Source organism: Corvus kubaryi, unplaced genomic scaffold (assembly GCF_017639235.1).
Source record: "Corvus kubaryi isolate FWS band 111438036 unplaced genomic scaffold, C.kubaryi_AGA036_p1.0 37328, whole genome shotgun sequence".
Lineage (NCBI taxonomy): Eukaryota > Metazoa > Chordata > Aves > Passeriformes > Corvidae > Corvus > Corvus kubaryi.
In genome coordinates this window covers 347,346-364,958 of record NW_024581106.1, presented here as the reverse complement: position 1 = coordinate 364,958, position 17,613 = coordinate 347,346, and the positions used below count along the sequence as shown (strand labels likewise).

Genomic DNA, 17,613 nt, shown 5'->3' with positions numbered 1-17,613 from the left:
CGCTCGCTCTCTCCCTCTCTCTCTTTTTCTTTCCGGAGGAGGTAGGGTGATCTCTCTGCAAAAGCAGCAGTAAATGGCGTCATGTGGATCTGAGGAGGAACAGAGCAGTTGTTGTCCCAGAGGATATATCGCATCCGGTCCCAGCTCATTGGCTCTGCGGGGCTACATTCACTGGCGCTCCCAGCGCCCTGCCAGCACTCTGAGCTGCGGGAGGCATTCAAAAGGGCAGCGCTGCCGCCGCCGAGCCTGCCCGGCGGCCCCGGCCCGTCCGCGGCGCTCCCCGCGCTGTGCGGGGCGAGCGGCAGCCCCGCTCCCGGGGCCTGGCCGCAGCCTGTGCTCACGGGAGGCTGCTCCGTGCGCGGTCTCACGCCGCTCAGGGCTGCTTTTGTGCTCGTGTATTTACTAGAGGCAGGCGGCGATAGGTTTGCAGAGAAACCGAGGGGAACTCGCTTCTCGCGGGGAGGAAGGCGCACGCTCCCCACCGCTGCGGGCTTTCGGGAGACCCGTGTCCAAGTGCTCCCTATTGCCTCCCACCCGTTTCTCTTAACCGAGTGGAATAAAAGTTTACACTTTCTGCCCCTCCCCTCCCCCCCCCCCTTCGCCCTTTCCAGCCGCCGGTCGCCGGCCGCGCAGAGAGCAGGAAGGGTGATTACTTGGGGCATTGTCCCGCGGATTAATGGGATTAGGCGGCGCGGAGGGCGCCCCCGTGCCCAGGCGGGAGCGCGGAGCGGGGCCCGCGGGGCGCGGAGCGGGGGGCAGGTCCCCGCGCCTCGGGCGCCTGTCCCCGGAGTGCGCCGCGTCCCTGGCACCAGCGGGGTCTCCTCGCCCATGCGGGGGGGGGGGGAGGGGGGGGTGCCGAGGAGAGAAAAAACCCCGCAAACTCTCCCCCCTCCCCCCCGCCCCCCTTATTTTCAGTCAGTTGCCATTCGTGAGGGGGACACGGTCTGCGAGCAGCTCGCGAACGTGACTGTCTTCTGGGCGTTTCCTGACACGGCCACAGCTCGGTCCCTTTGGTACGAGCTGGAAGCACTGGCGGGGCCACTGTGGCTAGTTGGACGCAGGCATCTTGCGCCGACACGGATCTGTACGCGCACCCCCGTGCCCAGGCAGGCATGCACCGAGCACGAGTGTTCCCGTGTCACGTGTGGCACTGCCTAAAATACACACCGTGTGTACGGCGGTAATCGCTGCGCTATTCAGAAGGACAACCCTCGGTGCAAAGCCCCAGCCAGCCCTCTACTACTCGAGGCGATTTCGCAGGCACTTCCTCTCCTACACCTGCTGGTCACCGCTCTGTGGAGGGAGAACAGAACACCGCTCTGTTCTATGGTCATTCCCCATAAAAACGTGTAAATAAGGAGGGCTGTGTCTCCCACGGACGGCCTTCGGGTTTTCGTGGTTTTATATGCAAGTATCCGTTCTTCCACAATAGTATTCGGAACCTGCAAACTATTTTCCATACTTGGTTGACAGTAAGGTCAGCCGGAGTTAAACGGGGCTCGCTTCTTTCCTTTCAGGCGGGTTCCATCGCTCCCTAGCCCGCACAGAACATCTGCAGCCCGTCCGTCCGTCCCCTCCCCACCCTGTTCGACCCCCGGCCCCGCAGACGGAGCGCTCTCCCGCCGGGGAGGGGGCTGCTCCTCCGCTGGAGCCGCAGCCCGGTGGGGCTGGGTTATCCTCGGGGCTCCGCGGAGCGGCGGCGTCGCGGCCGCTCTCCCCGCCAGAGGGAGCGCGGCGCCGGGGCGGGGGGCGGCGGGTCAGGGCGGCTCCGCAGGGGCAGCAGCCCCGGCGCCGGGCAGCGCCGGAGGGAGCCTTCCCTGAGCTTCCCCGCGGGAGGGGGCGCCCAGCGGCCTAGCGTCTCCATGAGGATGCGCCGGGCAGCGACATGAGCATCCTCGGAGATGTGCCCCGTGTGCAGGCTGCGCGCTCTGTGTCAGCCAGGCAATCCACGGTGTTCAGCTGTGAGAGACAAGTATGGGTTAAAATATCCGGGAAAGAGAAAACACGATAGTCCCCTCACTGTAGAAAGACAAAAATCACTTCCTCCCACACGGCAAAGTCAAAAATAGGTTAAGAAGTCGTTGTGCAAACCTATACACATGGGAAAGGTCTGTTAAATTATTTATGGTCGTTTATACTGAGTACATAAATAGTATTTTAAACTGGAAAGTTCATAACACCGTTTTAAAATCTGTCGATCAGTAGTGCAATCACCGATTTCCACACCAGTTCTCAACTACAGGTGTATACACTTAATATAGAGAGTAGTCTCAAAGGCAGATCTGAAAGCAGTGAAGCTATTTTTATTCACAGAACCAGTCATCCGTGCAAAACGGTGAAGCATCAATGTCTTATAGCTCAAAAAAAAGAAAAAAAAAAGCGCCAAAAATAAAGCCAGCAAAACCCCCAAGAATACAGCATCCTAGTACTGATGAGTTTGAAAGAGAAGCCTTAAACCTGCAAAGATTTGTGCACTAACTGGCGCAAAGGTATTCAATAAACAGTGCACAAATCTGCAAAAATTAAGTGTGCTCTATTTTGTGCGTGTGCTTGTGTGTGTTCATGTTGGAACCTCGACGCTGATTTCTCAGATTTTTAATCTGATGGTACCTTGGAACCAGCTTTTGGAAGACTTCATGTATCACTCGCATTTCACATTTGTCATAGAGAGTGGCTTAATGCATGTGATTATGTTTCCCCTAGTGGTTTGCTCTAACCACTGCATGGTGGGGGTTTTTCGGTTTTTTTTTGGTGTTTTTTTTTTCTTTTAACCCAAGCAGACGTTGTTTGTTGAGATGAAGTTGAGTTTATTCTCAGCAAAGAAATGTAACTGTTGTACACATATATATATATTTGTGTACACACCAATATACACATATATTTATATATGTATAGGTGTTATGTTCATGATATAGTTGAATAGTAGCAATCCCAGTGGTTTCAGGTGAAAAATGGGGCACATAACATTTGAAAAGTGTATGGCATGATAGACACCTATCTGAAATAGCTGAAACTTTTCTGTTTCATCCTGAAATTGTCCCACAAGTTTTTACATGATTTGATTTTCAGATCAGGACCTGAAAACAAGTGGTTTCCCCTTTACTTTGGAAAGGAAGGGAAGTAAGGGAATTCATTCATAAGGAATTCTTCCTTCAAGGGAAGGAAAGTGCAGGTAGAACATTTCATGCATTATCTCATGAGTTAATGCAATGATATGGGAATATTGATTCTGCGCATCCTAAAAGGACTAAGCTTGGCTGCACATTGCTTCTACTGTCCAGAAGTTCCATAGAAAATTAAATCTTTAATTGGTTATCTTCTATGTTTGTGACTCTGAATAAGCTAAAATACATAATGGAATTATAGAGCTTTTTAAAAGTGATTACCTGTAAAGCTTTTTTTTGCCTACTGATATTTCATTGAGGTTCTCATGGCAGATAAGGCCACTTAGGTAAATCGTGGAGAGAAACTGAGAGGTCAAACACACTGCACTGTAAACAGCTGGATGTATTTATGAAGAAAATTAAGTCCTTGACTCCGTACTGTTAGTTTTGCTTTTGCAATTTTTATTGTAGTTTACCTGAAGGAAATTCTGGAATTCTCCTCCCTGAGAAGAGGAGGAAAATGAACATTGTGTTCTGGGAATGCAGTCTGGTGGGACAAGGATCAGCACTGTTACATGCGAAAGATAGAATTAATGCCTGCTACCGTCGTTGGGAATACACATGCTCTGAACCTGCTCAGAGACTGAGTCTCCTGCTTTTAGTGATGCCCAGGTATTCTCGGATTAAACTACTATTTTCAGATCTAGCTCATGATAGACTCCTTCCTTAAAGGTGATATAGGCCAGATCCTGTGTAACTTTATCCCATATGGTGATTGCCCCAGTATGTAGAAGGACAGTTGCCAGAAAGATAATTTCTTGTTGAATACCAAATATACTTATGTAAACTTAAAGAATAAACAAATCCCTGTCCTGATCCTTCTGAAATTATACTGAAGGATACATACATTTAGCACTTGTAATATAATGTGGAGCTTTTGCATGTAAATTGTTCTAATAAAGCTACTATGCTCTTTGATGTGTCATTCAATGTTATTTGGTTATATTTGTGTCCTTGATAAAATCAGCATTGTTTTTTTTGGAATTCAACTTTATAAACCTTTCTAGCTTATACAGTGCATTTTATGATTAATTCTCTCTTTTCAAGTACCTTGAGACCAAATGTTCATAAGTGGGACAATTTGACGTGGGTGGGACTAAGTGAAGTTTATTTGTTATTTGGTATTATAGTAGGCTTTCTATGGTGTATTTGTTGTATTTGTTTTTGTTAGGGTGTATTTGTTTTTGTTAGGGTATTCCTCCTCATATTTTCGACTTCTTTGGTAGAAGTAATCATGAGCATGACAACACAGGCAAGCCTTGTCTGTTAGTGCTTGAAACACTGGACTTCCTAGATTTGGTCAGTCAGAGGCTAGGTAACACCAGGCTTTGACTTTACTAGAATTTTATGCAAAATCAACTGATTGCCTATTAAAATGTTAGTAAGTGCTAGTTTGGAAATTCCCAAAATATTTTGTAGCAGGATGCAGACATTTGTGTGTTGATCTGTGATTAAAGTGACTTAGAAGAAATGGAAGAGGTCAAAGTTAGAAGTTATGGGAAATTTGAAAGGAGGTTTTATGAAGACACTTATCACATCTCTACTGTGGTTTGCAGCAGTAGTTTTTAAATTTCTTCAGTCTGTAGACTTTTTTTATGCTTTAGAAGAGAAAAAAAAAAGCATAAGGGAAGCACAGGCTTTTTTAGAAAATTGTAAATTATGAGACCTCCCATTTAGAAGTAGTCCATAGGAATTTAGAGATCACAGTGAGAAAACCACTGATGTAGAGATACCCGAACTAGCTCTAAACTGCAATGTAGTAGAAAGGTAAATTAATATCTTGGGTACTGTGAGCAGTGGAGTTGGAAGAAGACAGATGCCTACTCTTCTCTGAAATGCGAGGTAGCCTCCACAGACCTCCATGCTGTGACGGCCACTCTGCTCCCAGAACATAACGTATTTTTCTGCAGTGGAGGCTGGAGTTCAAAAAACACTCAGAGAGATTAGCAGTTGGTAATATAAATCTTGCAAGTCAGTCATGGCATATGTACAAGTCAGACGCACAGATTTTCTGCAAACAAAAGGAAGCAGATTGAGCAAATGTTTAAAAAAAGAAATATCATGTTTATCCTATTTACTGAGATTATTTTTATTTTTCTCAGTTATGAAACACTTGTGTTCATCTGAGTGGCATACAAGCACATCCTGAAAGCAGAGGTGATGTATGCAGGACAGAATAATTTCCTGGAGACTAATTCATTTTGCACAAAAAGGAAAATAAAAACTGGCGTTTCCCCATCACTTGTCTGAAAATCAGAACACAACCAAAGTAAAATACTAGTTATATGGTTACATCAATTAAAAAGTATTAAAAAGTGTGAAATACCCTGATCCTGCTGTCAGATCTGTACTGTCTTTTTTCTTCCTGATTATAATGACAATATCAATGACAATAATTAAAACACTGTATATTCTATCACAGTTTTCTCCACAGATCTCAAACTAGTTTTTAGGAGATGTCACTATGCCCATTTTAGAGGTGAGAAAAAAGAGGGAAGAAAGAAAGAAGTAACTTATCTCAAAAGCAAGAACTAGGACTCTCAGGTCCCAGTCCAGTCTCTGTGCTGTATACATGCTGCTTCCCTAGGAGGCCCAAAGTGTTGATTTCCTTGTGACCTCCAGAGTCTTTCTGCACAACCAAAATTTCAGAATCTGTGTCTAATAGAATCGGAACACCTTAAGAAAAGGGTTTGAACTGTTGGACAATTATGTCACTTCGAGAGGGAAGAGGACAAAATTAATTATCTAAACAAGGTTATCTCTGCAGGAGCATCCACTCCCACCCCTTGATTAAAGAGTTCCTGTAAACTGCCATCTCTGCATCTGGTGTAGTTACTCCTATCTCATTTGTGGTTTTGTAATCATCTTTTCCTGTATTTTAAGCAGGCCTATTACTTTCAAAAGTCCCATAGATACGAAGGAAGAAATTAACAGAGAAGCTGAATCTCGGAGCTGTTCCTCCTAAATAAGCCCTTGACTCCTTCTGGAGCCGAGTGAAAGTCTGATGTGCTCCAGGCCAGGGAGGGAATCCAGCTGTCCAGAACAGCTCCCAGGATGGTGTTCTAATTAATGAAAGTTAAAGGAAGCATTGGAAATTGCGTTACAAACATAGACAATAAATCCACTGCATCTGACAGAACAAGCTTGCAAAATAAGCCCACTGGAAAACTTCCTTCATTCTTGAGGTTAAGTGTTTAAACCGTTTAACATATTTTAAGTTTTCTTATTGTTGCTTACTCACAACGCAATTCAAATTGGCATAAATTATATCCAGTTCTGATGGTTTACGTTGTGTCAAAGCAGTTGTGTTTTCCAGAGTATGTGCCGTTCAATTTCTGTTTTCTTTCTTAGCGCTGTAGATTTGTTTTCTCCACAGAGACACAAATTATGGCTCTATAAAATCCGTTTTAGCTAAGGAAATTTCTGTTAACGCCTTATTCAAAATCCCTCTGTAGACAATAGAAATAAAGGCAACAGCGTTTATTTAGTTGAATAGCTTTTGCATCAGGTAAAGTTTGACTTCTGTAAAGACAAAGTTTTTTCGGAGTTAGAGAATATATGTAAATATATGTCTAAATTAGAGGGTCAATATGTAAAATTATGTGTACGGATGGTAGATGCTGCTAGCCGGGCTAGCAGAAGTACTTTCAAGTTTGGTCGAAGCTGGAGCTCAAGCTGCAGAGGCAAAATCTTCATTAAGCCCAACTTCAAACCCAAGGATTTTTTCTGCAGCAAAAAAGGAATAGGAGAGGGAAAGCATTTTCTCTGTGGTGAGAGGGCGGCAGGAGGGAAGAGAGCTGCCTTTTGCTGAGACCCTCTCGGATTTAGCATTGCAGAAGCTGGTTCTGAAGGCAAGTCAATGAAATAGAAACGGGAATTTCCTCTGCTCTCCTTCCTGCTTCTGTCTTTGCCTGTCTCACCTTTTGAGAACCTGATTTGTATTTGTATACATGCGTGTGATCCCGATTTCATTGTTTGCCTTTTCACACAAGCACTTTCACCTACATCCCCCTCCCCTCCCTTCCTCTCATTTGGCAGCCAGTTGGGCTTCTTCCTGCCTTGAATACCGCATTCTCTGGTTATTCAAGCTCAGTCATTAGCACCCTGTCCCCCCACTGAAATTATGAATGAAAAGCCTTGTTGTTCTTTACAAATAACTCGGGCTTCCTCAGTCAGTCAAATTCAAATAGCAGTGACTGCCAGACAAAGCGCCTGTATGATGGACAGTCCTCTCAGCAAGCCATCAAGGCACACAGGAAGTTTTTAAAGGCACAATCTAGGTAGCGCAGCCCGGGCGTTCCCCCCCGGGCGCGGGATGGGGAGCGGGGATGGGGCTGGCCGTGTGGGGCAGCCCCTGCCCTCCCGCCCCGCCGCAGCGCCGGGGGCGGCGGCGGCTCCGCGCCGGCAGCTCGGGGCTTGCGGGGCGGCACCTCCGGCACCTTGTCCCGGCGGGGCCGGGCCGGGCTGAGCGCGGCGGGGGCGGCGGAGCGGCGGCACAGCCCCCCCCGCCCGCACATTGTTCGCCGGCCCCTTTCACAACGGGGGAAAAGGTAATTGACAGCCCCATTGTCCGCCCCGGCCCCCCGCGGCTTTAAAACACTCCGGGGCCCCAGTCACACGTTGTCAATGGGAGCTGTCGGAGGTGACGAGTGAAGAAGGGCTGTTCAGGAAACAGTTTGAGCCCTTCAAGTGGACAGGCCTCAGTGACTTCTCCGGCACTCCGGCTGCCACAGGCAGCCCCTTCAAAAATAACCTTAAAGCAATAAATCATACATGTTTCCTGCACTATACAAGGAACAGCTGGTTATTTTTCTGCACTTCCCCTCCCCCCCTTCTTTTTTTTTTAGGCCTAAAAATTATTTAAGCACAGGAAATCAAGCATGTCAAAGTTTGGCAAAGCAGTTTGGGTGATTTAGCAATTACAACACTTCTTTCTCTATTAGCCAATCCTTGGGCTTTGACTTTTTATCTCCTCATTTCCACTGGTTTCTGCATCTGCTCCGATGACTGGGGTAGCTCATCCCTTGTCTTCCACGCAGCAAGGGAAGTGATCTTCATGGTTTTCAAGGAAAAGCTGTTCACTCTGATTCTTCTCTTTCACAGGAACTCTGTATCCTGGAGTTCAAAAAGATGTCATGGACTTATCCAATTGATTTATTTAGGAACAAAAACCCTGAACCTGAGAATTACTGAAATGTCTCGTTGTAGCCAAGTCTGGACTTCTGTACTTTGCTTAGTGCCCTTAACTATCTGATGCAGGCAGTGTTGATGCATCACCCCATGTGATACATCATATATGTGTGTGCATAGTAATGTGTTGGACGCATTAGATTTTAAATATAACTACAAGTTTTTCTCCTAAGGTCTCTGCAACCTCAGGCTCTGTTGCTGCAGCTGGATTCACACGGGCCAACATTTGTGTTTGCACCAACCCCCTTAGGAGCCCACCTGCCTGGATCTGATTTCAGCCTTGGAGCTGTCATTTCCTGCCATCCCATGAGGTAGGTAGTGCATGCTAACTAACTAAAATCCAGATCTGTTAGACTTAGTGTTGCCATTTAGCAATGCCCAATTCTGCCAATATATTCAGTGGTTGGAACTGATGATACAGTTAGGAAATAAAAAGCAGGGGTCAAATATTCTTTGCAATGTTCTGCAATGTCCGTACACTGTGACTAAAACATTGTATTCTAGCCAGAAGTGTAACTCTTAAAAAAACTGACAGAAAAGCCAGAGGATGAAGTAAGGAGAAAATCAAACTTTTTTTGAGGTTTGGAGTCTGTGAATATCAAGGTAAAAAAGAAAGTGCCAGCTAACGTGCAGCAGCATTAGATTCTCCTTATATAACGTAGGATACATGCTCTTATTTCTTTATCATGACACCTATTAACAAGATGTAAAGAATGTCACTGTTGGCTTAAGGGTGGCCAGAGGGTATCTAATTGAAACAAATGGTCGTGAGAAAGGAGGTGTGTGGCAGCAGGTTTAAGTCTGTGATCTGCACAGTTCACTCCATGGCATTAACCCATCCATTTTGGCAGCATTGCACTGATGGATCAGGCCATGGGAAGGAAGATTTGCATATTTTTTAAATTTTGTGAGTACAGTAACATACTATGTGTCTTTCACTTGCAATATGATATGTTTGTATGTCTATTAATATAATTTCATCTCCTGTGGGTGTAGTTTCAGTTCATCTATCCGCAGCACATTTCTGCCCTATTTTAAAGGCTAAGGTAACATAGGCCTGCTAAGTACCTGAGACTCGTTTACAGGCAATTTTAGCCAAACCTTACAGCATGCTGTAAGACATGGCCCTCCTGAATATCTTTTGAAATCTTATGGGAGTAAAAGTTGTTCAAAACCTCAGACCAGATGCTTTGGTAAGATCCAGCCTTTAGCTTGCAAATTACTTCAGGCAAGGATCTCCTTCCTGTTTGGCAACTTCCTAGAACACTTTTGCAGCCGGATACATAAACTGCTTATTATATTGAGGAGGAGATACTTGTCTGGGGTGATTTACCATTGCTCACTTCCATCCTCTGAGAATCCAGCACCGCATGGAAGTCAGAGGTTATCCATGTCCTGCAAAGGATGAAAAGCTTTTGCTGTAAAAACCTGTTTTCTCACTCTCCTTTGCTGTGACCAATAATTACACATTCTTATATGTCCCATTATACCAACTAACCTAAGGTCTGCTCACACAGTGAATATAGCAATATTTTGCTGTTAAAATGAGGGGCACTTTAGAACCTGCCACCTTGGGAGCTTTGAGGTGTGTCTTTTGTGCTGGGGAGCAGTATAAAAATGCCCAGTTAACAAGTTTGCTATAACCTTTGCCCAGCAGTGCAAAAATGATTGCTTAGACACCATTAGGTCAGTGGAAAAAAAGAATCTCACAACAAAACAATAATTAGGACCAAAACCTCTTCTGTTCACTGACCTACATGTAGAAGAGCACTTGAAAAGCCATTACAGAATATGTATGGTTACTCCCTAGTAGAACTGAATCCTTCACTTCTCAATTCTTCTCATATCTTTGGGTAGGCAGAAGAAAAAAATCCAGTGTTTTGAAACACTGCTGGCAGAGAAACTCATTGTTAGTACTTTCCTGACAGGCTTTTCCTACTTAGCTATGCTCATTTTTAATGGGGGATTAAGAAGTAAGTATGACAAATATTTTTCTTCCGATGTACAAACAGGTCTGTGAGGTAAGGCTGTGAATCCTGCCATATGAAAAGAGTGACAGCAAGATGGCAGGAGAGCTAACATCATGTGCTGAAAGAGGAGTGACAGCAGGACTGACAGAGAAGCTTAACTGGACAGTCAAGTGTGAAGAAAGTACAGCTGGACAGGTGTCTGTGGATGACAAGATGGGAGAAAAAGTGCCAAGAACTAGTAACTGTCTGAACAGAGTATCCATTTCATTAATTTATAAATTTATTTATATTTTTATTTCTTGCCTTATAGCCCTGGAGAACCATGCATTGTCTCTGGATTGCAGTGAGGAAACTGTTCTTGCTTTTACTTTGCCTTTGCCTCAGTCTTGCAGTCACACTCCCTTAACACTTGTTGGGAAATCTAGACTCTAATAAAGTCAAAGGGAATTTTGCCATCAAGTTTAGTGTGGCCAGGATTTTGTGGCAGTGTCAGCAATGTTGTACTTGCATAGACCAACGTTAAATTTGATAACAAGAGGGGAACTTTTCCCACATTTCCCCTCAGTCCTTTTCCCAAAAGAAAGATGTAAGCCGCTCTTGAAAGACAGTTAATGGTACTTAGTCAGATCCGTGTAAACAGTGTGAACTTGGAGGAAGAACACTCATTCTGCAAGGGATAGGCTAAACACAGCCTGCAAACTCAATTTATCCAGCTTGTAATCTACTCCCAGGAGTAGCTGCAGGAGCAGCTTGGGAATGAATTACATAGCAAATTCATGGTTTCTGGGAAACATGGTGCTAGTTTGCATGCTACTCCAATGGACAACTCCATGAACACTCTAGCTTGGGGTATGTGAGTCATAAATGCTGGGATAGAAGGCTCTCACTGTCTCTTAAAAGGAGGTGTTTGCCCAGACAGCCAGAAAAAATTGGGAACTACTGATTTAGATCACGGTAAAATTTTCTTTTGAGATTCTTGTCAGTGCTTCCACCATTCAACCAGGAAGAAGTTGGGCTGCCAAATGAATTGAGGTTGAAACCTGTTTCTGAGCATATCTCTGGGTTCAGTAGCACATAAATGTAACAGATGAAGCTTTGAATCTTTTGAAGTCTATAGGAAAACTACCCTTCACTTTGATGAGGTCTGAATTTCATCTTTTTCTCATCACCTTCTTCTTCCCCCTTCACTTAATTCACCTCATAAAACAAAAACTGAGGGCCATGTGTGTTTTTGTATAGCTGTCTAGGTTCCTTTGAGCCATGCACTAGTGTACAGGTTCCATTTGTATGTACAAAAGCCAGCTATACATATGCAATTGCACTAACTGTGCATGAGAAGATCCTCTACAACCTCAGGCTCCAACTTATGAAAATCTCATTCTGGAGGCTTTATGGTTTCAGACTCTTTTAGAGAGAGTCAGGGAGCCAAGGATGTGTCTGTCTGCTACATTTTGCAATGAGCTTTTTACTTGGGAATAAAACCTGCAAGATGCTGAGTGCTCCTGTTTGCTTTAACAAGAGTCCCTTTGAGGGCATGGTAAAGTGGGATCCAATTTTGTGAGAATCCGATAATGAGACTGATGAGGAAAAGAAAAGGCCTTAATTGACTCTGTCTTTAAGTTTTCTGGAGTCCTTTGTATGGATTTTCTAGTGCATAGAAGGGCTTAACACACATTTTTCCTCTGTCTGGAGTGAGGGGGCGAACAGGCCCTGCTGTTGTCAGCTGTGCAAGGAGCGCAGACATCACACATTTCATCCTCAGAAGTTGTGCAGTTACTTGGCTTCAGACACATGGAAGTTTTACCTGAGTAATGACAGGAAGATAAGGCTCATTAGCTGATTAATTCTCGCAACGCCCAGGTCGCACCCCTTCCGAAGCCGGTTGGGCACAGGTGTGTTGGACATGTGGATGTGCACGAACATGCCCTTTGTAGAGCAACATCTCCCCTTTGTGCAGTGGCTGCTGTGCCTGAGCACGTGTTGTGCCGCTAAGTGAGGATGAAGATACATTTTTGTTACACAATTTAGCCACCATGCCCTGGGATATTTTACCTCTCATCTTGGTGAAATTCCCTACCTGTGTCTGCCTTGGTGTTCCAGATGCTAGAAGTCAATTATCCTACAGCAATCTGACACCTGTGTTACCTCACGGCTGTATTTGTGATGCATAAAAAGGTGCTTTTAGCACGGAATGTGGGATCATTAAGTTTTAAAAACATTTAATTGGGGGGCAAAATTGGAACAGGAAAGGACAAAGCTCCCCTTGCAGGTTTGAAGCCCACAAAAAGCAATGCTCTATGCTCCCTCTGCTGGCACCAGGGCAGCCAGTCCTTCCTCTCCTAGATGGATTAGCACACCAAGGCACCGACATTATTTCAGCACGAAAAAAACTCATACGTTTAATGGCATTGCTTTTGTTAGGTGTAATAAATAATAAGCCATTTAAGACTTTTTCCCCCCCTCATTCTGTTTTTCAGAAACAAGGGTTTTAGAAAGGAACAGAAAGCATAGCTAGGCTGCATGTTTTTGCATTTGTACTTATGTCCAGCCTGAATACACTGCTTCTTTACATAAGCTACAGCCAAATAGGAGACAAGACATATTTGGGGTATCATTCATGGAGAACAGAGCAATAGCATTATATTATTCTTATTTTAAAATTGGATATTTTTTTCATACCTAGGCTGAGTGTTTCTGTTCTATGACTTCTATGACTTTTCATTCTAGCTGTTTTGGAAGTTCTGATGTTATTAATATAGGTGACCTATTTATTTAAATGGTTCAATGAATATTAAATAAGGTTTTGCTTTACTTTTAACAAGTGGCAATACATGGTAATATTTTCCTTTAGTGAATGACCATTGGCACTGGTTTAATGAGCTGCAATTTATCACAGGTAATTCGTTTTTTTTTAAGTATTGTGACTTTTAAAATCTCTCATTTGTGAAATTATATTTATCTAATTTCAACTGTCAAATTGAGGAGAAGAATTATTTTCCAATTAATTTTTTAATGCAATACTTTTTGATGATTCTGATGAAAAAATAATGGCAACACACTATTATTTTATTTATTACTTCTCTTATCTGGGTATGCTTTTGTTTGCAGTGGAAGCATTGGTGTGAGTGAACAAGAACTATGTTTTTTTCTAACTTTAGCTAAGAAACAGTGCAAAACCTTTGGGTTGAATGATTGAACCATCACTGGTCAGGTACCTCTTGAGGAAGAAGTACAAAGCTTCCCTTGAGGAGTGGAGCAGAAGTGAGAGAGATGTGGAGACATTGGCTCTATAGTGAGCTGGAGGGAAGTGACGAAGATGCTGCCCATCAACTGCAGGCCATTGTTCCTATTTTCTGCATCTTTTTTATCCACTTTGCTTCCTGCAAAGAAGGATATGGCTGGAAGAAGAGCTGAATTGTCAGAGGGCAGGTCTTTTAACAGCTTTGCTTCAGAAAAAAGAAAATTACAGTAGGGGTTACTTTGGTATAATATAGCGGTTTTGGTGTAGTGCAGATGGGGAAAGCACACCTTATGCAGACAGGCATGGCTGAAGCCAGCCTCAAGGCTGGCCAAGGTTGAAGTATCAATGTACACATACAGTACAGATCAAATAACTCTTGGACAAACTGGGGACACTCTCAGCATCAAACAACATTCTCAGCTATTGTCGCAGAATGCTATGACTAATTTTGAAGGTTTGACTTACTCTTCTCTCTCTAAAATCAGTGACAGTGGTTGATGCTATGACCAAACAAATTTCTTGGAAAAGAATCTTTATTTAGTACAGAGACACTTCAAAGAAAACACATTTAAACCAATTAAGAAATATATGCATATTTAGCTTTTCCCTGAGGCTTATCTTTCCTTAGATATGAAGAGCTTAACAAATTTCACTGCTTTTCACAAACTCTCTTTCTCTCTCTCTTTCTCTTTCTCTTTCTCTTTCTCTTTCTCTTTCTCTTTCTCTTTCTCTTTCTGTTTTTCTCTTTCTCTTTCCCTTTCTCTTTTTCTCTTTCTCTTTCCATGTTTTCTTAACAGCTTCTGATAAGTAACTACAGCAGGATAAGAAATGTTTTTCCTGTTCCACAATGGGACAAGACATTTAAACTTATTACACAATTCACACAAAAATACCCCTCCCCCTTACCAAAGATTATTGCCAAATAAATAAAAATAAATAAGATTTTGCACTTAAAAGAATATGTAGTCATTTATACTAAGCAAAATATTTTCAATAGGCAAGCATATAGTGCTGAGATTCTTTAAAATGTTGCTCTGGTAGCTCATGCTGAATGAGCCCTGGTATTCCTCTGGCAGCTTCCCCATTGCCTCCTGCTCAGGGGATTAGCTAGGACTTAGGACTGAAGGGAAGAACTGCACATCAGCTAAGCAGAGGAAGCCAAGAGAAGAGAACGTGGGTGGAAGACCTTTTTTGAAGTTAAGTAGTTAAAAAAAGAATAGTAAAATGAAGAAAAGTGCAGTCTCAACTCAGCTTGGGGCTGGTAGATTGTATAACCTAAAGCAAAACCTCACAGTATGAGCTTCTATTTAATTTGGAGGAGGCAATCTGATGGAGAATTCTGAACTGGGGTGATATAAAAGTTTCTCTTAATTTAACCCAAATAATGGACCAAAATCATGATTTCCTTTAGTAACCACGGTTTTAAAGGAATGTGATTGAGGGCCCTGTTCTGAATGCAAAAAGCAAAGGGAAAAACTGTGTGAAAGTTCTCTGTTGATAAACGCTATTGTGCAGCCTTAGAGCAGACTGTAGTTCAGCTTCTGATATAATGAGTTGGGATATGATAACTGTTCATGATAGTGGTTCGAGTTAAGTGAAGTGAGTGGGTATTTGTACTTTACTTTCCCATGTACTAGGACTCTGTTGGTCTCTCTGGGGAAGAAGCAGCTGATGTTTTTCTTATTTTAATGCAAGTAGTTTTTGATTAAAGCTGAGAGAATTCCTTGTCAATAATTTGATCAGAAATGTTACAATCCCAAAAAAGGTTTTCTGATAGGAAAAAGCTCCTTCCCCATTTCTGTCTAGCTTTAACAATATGACCCATGACTATATTTTCTCTCCCCAGTCCAGTTGTGGAGGGGAATGATAGAGCAGCTTTGGTGGGTGCCTAGCATCCAGCCAGGGTCAACCCATTGTGTATAGTAATTTCATTTAATTGACCAAATTGCAAACATAACTCCCAGAATTTTTATTCCCCATAATTTTATTTAGTAGCCTGATCATTTGTACAACTGCCACACGTACTATTCTGCTGGATCAAATGTTAGTCTGTCTCAAAGGTCTGTGGCAGCTTTTGGGAGGAAGCATGATCATACACTGGTTTCAAAGTCAGAGAGTATTACATCTTACAAAATTAGACCAAAAAAATTTCTCTTTATACGTGCACACTCAGAAGGCAAATCTTCCTCTACTGGTAACTGGATTTTGGAGTCATTCTGCAGTTGGCTGTAGCTGCTCAAATATAACCTCAAATAAAATGTTTTACATTCATTTAGCCCAGAGGGTCATGAAAATGGATTTTATGGACAATACATTATTTTGTTATGATACTTAATTTAGCATTATTTTTGTGTGCTCATTAGTAGCACCCACTTCATGGGTAATTTAGAACAAAGCCATCCAACTGATAGCCTAAGGGATATTGTGGCCCATGTGCCAGTTCTAGTCCTCAGGACAACTACAACATCAGATAAGAATTATTTTCCGTGAGAAAACATCTGCGATATGATCCATCCCACAGTAGTCAGGAAGTTGTGTAGCATGAAGGTGAATTAGTGTTGGGAGTCTGAACAGCTCACATTACATGCATTGGATGTGCACAGTGGTAAAAATAATGGGTTTATCATGGGTAGAATGGACAAAGGATGATTCCAATCCTAATGAAAATTGCCCCATAGCTACACCTATGAGTACCCATGTACCAACATTTACCCAAGTACTGGGATCACACAGTGGTGTGCCCAAAAATGAGATTTGAATGCTTGCACACATAAAAAGGAAATCACTGCTGTGCTGAGGCAGATAGACTGTGACAGCATGTTCTACTTTTCAAGAACAAGGTAAGTGATGATGAAGGAATCAGAGAAAGGCTAACAGGTTAAATGAATGTTTAGAATTCTGCATACTGCAAAGAATGCCTGTCTTCTTGTCTTTTCCTTTTTCCCTTTTTTCTCCAATTTCAATAGCATAAATAATCTCCCAGACACTTAACCTTATCTGTAGCTACACTGGAAAGGTGGAATTTATCTTCAGAAACTTATCATTATTATTAATGGAGTATGGTTAATGGACAGAAGCAGGCACTTTTAGAGTATTTCAGATGGCTGCTACAGGTAAAGATGAGAGACATCATGCAAGTGCTCTCCAGAGGAAATAAAAGAAACCAGGATGACTAATTTGGAGGTGAATGTCTATAAGTACTGTGATAGCTTCATAGCTCTTTATTAGGTCAGGTTTAAATCATTGTGATTCAGCTCCAATCTCTAAGTTTCTTTGTACCCTTGTATTGGGAGAGCACTGATGATAAACTGGTGTTTCATATAAACACACTGGATTGCTGTATGTACGCAGTATGTATGTATAAGACAGAAAAGACAAAAGGTATTTCTCTTAGTTCTGTACCAGAGACACATACTGGAGCAATTAATATCTAGGATAATGTTAGAGGGAATAATAATGCAACTGTGGCCATAAACCTCTTCTTTACACCTGCAGATGGAGAAACTGATTATTCTTTTGGATACATTTGCTAGATTTAACCTCTGTTCTGTAGGAAGGTTTATCCTTTCTATATGAGGAACGATATTGACTTGTGTTGCAGTGTGCTGGCTGCTGGATCAGCCATCACCAGATAACAATGTATAATTGCATACTGCCTACATGAGAACATCCTGTCGCCTCCTCTCCAAGAATAACTTCACTGCAGAGTACATTGTTCTGCAGGGTCACTGCCAGTGAAGTCATGTGTTGCAGACCTCCAAGAAGAGGAACAGTTACACTGGTCCAAATATCCACATTTAAAATTAAAAAAAAAAAAAAAAAGAAAGAAGAAAAAAGCCCCCCCTAACCCCTCCTTGTCCCCCAAACCCAACCAAAAATACCCAAACCAACAAAGCCCAACAAAAGAGCCTCAGTGGTGAAATTTGCAAGGAAGAAAAATTAAGCCTGCTAAAGTAAAGGAGCTCTCTTTTCTTGACAACCTTAACACTCCCTTTACACAACAACTATGATTACATACTTTTTTTTTTTCTTTGGGGCCTCTGACACA

The 17,613-nt window shown here is 42.9% G+C and overlaps 1 long non-coding RNA gene across 1 annotated transcript; it reads left to right on the top strand.

Moving 5' to 3' along the window:
• The first annotated feature begins 7,631 nt into the window (after positions 1–7,631).
• LOC121665434 lies at positions 7,632–11,218 on the top strand. Its single transcript, XR_006016356.1, has 3 exons — positions 7,632–7,714; positions 8,528–8,665; positions 10,367–11,218. It is a non-coding gene; the product is annotated as an uncharacterized LOC121665434 (long non-coding RNA).
• Positions 11,219–17,613: the final 6,395 nt, after the last annotated feature.